Raw genomic sequence first — 3,507 nt, 5'->3', positions numbered from 1 at the left:
ATATTTAAAATGATTTATTAATACGTTACAAGTATGAATTGTGTATTATAATTTCTAAGTTCATTTTAATAATTTCTATTGTATTGGGTATGTGGAAACCATCATGGGTTTTATTCCGAGTCAAGGACCGAACCAAGACCGAATTTAATCGAGTTCACCGAATCTCATATTTTCTCTAAAACTATTTTATAAACTAATTTTAAAATTGTTTTCTCAAAACACTTGGTATGTTGGATCTAACTTGTTCTTATAACAAGTTTGGACCGACAAAACCAAACACTCGCTTAACGGACGTCGAGGTTCTTCTTAATACACCTACATACTTGGTTAAGCTTCTTTTGATTTCATTGAGTTGTCTCATAACATTTTGGAACCTCGGCTTTGAGCTTGACCAATTATCAAGACTCGAACCGACAAATCCGAACACTCGTAAAGTCTCGTTTTGGTATTTATTTAACTCTGCAATATTGCAATTATACCCAAATATATACTTAACAAAGGTTAAGTAAAAACTAATAAATAGAATACTAACTTACTTTTCAAAATCATTACTTTAGTTCCTTATGTGTTTACATTTTAGCCTTCAAACTTAAATTATTTATGTTACATGTCAAGTTTTTTTACTTTAAAGCTTCCAAAACCATCTACTAACTCAAGACCTTTTTTAATCTAGGTCTTGCACGTTGAACTTACCCTTCCCCCGTTTTATGTAACATCCCGAAATTTCAAGATAATATTAATTATATAACTTAATAATATAGGGAAAGTTACTCGGGTTATCGGGATATAAACAGAATAGGAGTTGGTATGAATCGGGCTAGTGTTGGGTAATGGATGCGGGTTGTGGACTTGGATTATTTGAGATGGGTTAAATGAGAATGGGATTTAAGGGATATAAATATCCCCTAAACCCAAAATATCTTCATTCTCACCCTACACCCTAAAACTCCTAACACACACCTTCTAACCGATCAAGATTCGAAGCCGAGACCCGAGATTTTGTTGATAGATCTGAGTTGGTAAGGTAAGAACAAATCCAACAAAGCTATTATTACTGAAAATGGTTAGGATTGGATGGGTAAACCGGACTCGAAACCCAAACTGCCCTAATCGGACCCCTAAAACGTCGATTTTAGGCCGATTTGATGGTTGGGATTTGTAGGCGCCGATCATACGATTCCGTGGGTACCAAAATCGAGTTATTTGGCTAAGAAACGGAGGAGTTATGGGCAAACAGATCTGCAGCGCGATAACTTCGCCTGCAAGATTAAGTTCGCCTGATGAACTTCGCCTTCAAGCGTAACTTCGCCTTCAAGCGTAACTTCGCCTAAGGATAACTTCGCCTACAGCCAAGTTCGCCTAAGGATAACTTCGCCTGAAGCCAAGTTCGCCTAAGGTTTAACTTCGCCTGAAGCCAAGTTCGCCTAAGGTTTAACTTCGCCTGAAGCCAAGTTCGCCTAAGGTTTAACTTCGCCTGAAGCCAAGTTCGCCTAAGGTTTAACTTCGCCTGAAGCTAAGTTCGCCCGAGGGTTAACTTCGCCTAAAGCCAAGTTTGATTAGAAAATAAATTATAAAGCGATAAGTTAAAGTAAGCTAATACTAGGCCACCAGATTAGATCAGACGAGTATTAATATGTATACTTGTTATACAGTCAGCCGTGCACAACTGAAGAAAGGGATTACGATCAACGGAGAACGTAACCGTGTCCAGGTGAGTTTCTAGCCCCATTCCTTGTTATGTGTTTCGGGGCTGTGTGCATACTTGATGTGTTGTTAATACATTTATCCTAAGTGATAAGTGTATGCCATATGTGATATATGTGATATGTAAGAATGATTGCTTGATGGTACGTGAATGATCTTCGGATATTGCACGTACTGTCAGGTTGTAACGTTATAAATATGGTAAGTATGATATGTATGTTTATGTGTATGAACGTAATAAAGTTAATAAAAGAAGGAAATGACGGTTGTATGGTTGTATGGTTACGAAAAGGGTACCGAGCCCTAATAATACTCGAGGTATGATGTATGGTTGTATGGTAACGAAGAGGGAATCGAACCCTACTAATATTCGAAAACAAGGGACCAGACCCTTATAATATCTGTGATGTTAGGGACCAGACCCTTATAATATCTGTGATGTTAGGGACCAGACCCTCATAATATCTGTGATGTTAGGGACCAGACCCTTATAATATCTGTGAGGATAGGGACCAGACCCTTATAATATCTGTGATGTTAGGGACCAGACCCTTATAATATCTGTGATGTTAGGGACCAGACCCTTATAATATCTGTGAGGATAGGGACCAGACCCTCATAATATCTGTGATGTTAGGGACCAGACCCTTATAATATCTGTGATGTTAGGGACCAGACCCTTATAATATCTGTGAGGTTATAGGGCGAAAGGCTCTTTAAAACGTATAATTATGAATGTAAAGAAAGTATGTAAGTAAGAAAGAAAGTATGTAAGTAAGAATGAAGGTATGAGTACTTATGTGTGTATGAAAGAAAGTTATGAGGTTAAGTACGTATGTATGTAATAAGGTATTGTATGGTATTGTATGATTAACTAGAACTCACTCAGCGTAGCTGACTTTTAGTATGCACGCAGGTGAGCTGATTATAGAGTTAGCATGAGGATGACACACGGCATGGATTGAACGGCTGGCATCTGAAGAAAGAAGTAAAGATGTTTCAAATATAAAGTTTTGTGTTATGGTATCAAAGAAAAGATTTAATGTTTTGTAACAAATGATTGATGTTTTATATTCCGCGAAAAGTTTTAATAAACTCTGATTTGAAGAACTGTGTTTATGAGTAAATCCGACACGAAAGTAGGGCTACCGGGTTCGGGGCCTTACATTTTATCGCAAACTATCATTCAAGTTACTTATTTCACGTGAGTACATTTCATCCCCCGTTTTCACTTTTATACTTTGGGGGTAACATGCATACTTATCCAAAACAAGAACGATTTATAATACTCTATCTTCAAACCACAAACTTTAGGGTGTATGATACTTAGAATACTTGCTCTATTGTGTGTTATATGTTTCATATGCTTTACGTGCACGAGTGTTTATTTTATGTTTTGGAACTCAATAAGTATGATCATACGCACCCTAACTACTTAGCCTTGTGCAAGTAGCATAGTGCATCATTATCCGAGTATGTCGGTTGTTACCGATTAGAAAGGATCCTAATTTACATATGTTTATATACCACGATCGATGCTTTTATTTATATTCTCATATACGTTTGTGGATTTTGCTCATATTATATATACTCAAAACTATGAAATTGCTCACCAACATACGTGTTGACAAATATTATTTTATGCATTGTTACAGGTTTGATTATTACTTGACTTGGAGTTTGAAGACGTCATTCTATTTGATACCGCTAGGTTATTAGAAGAATGAACAATATTTATTTCTTGTATCTGGTGTTTATTTGTAAGAACGAGGTGTGCTACTTTTGTGATTGAATGAAATTAAT

Source organism: Bidens hawaiensis, unplaced genomic scaffold (genome assembly GCF_021521415.1).
Source record: "Bidens hawaiensis isolate Kalapana, Puna unplaced genomic scaffold, B.hawaiensis_p1.1 tig00040839_1, whole genome shotgun sequence".
Lineage (NCBI taxonomy): Eukaryota > Viridiplantae > Streptophyta > Magnoliopsida > Asterales > Asteraceae > Bidens > Bidens hawaiensis.
Note: the sequence above shows the minus strand (reverse complement) of the source record.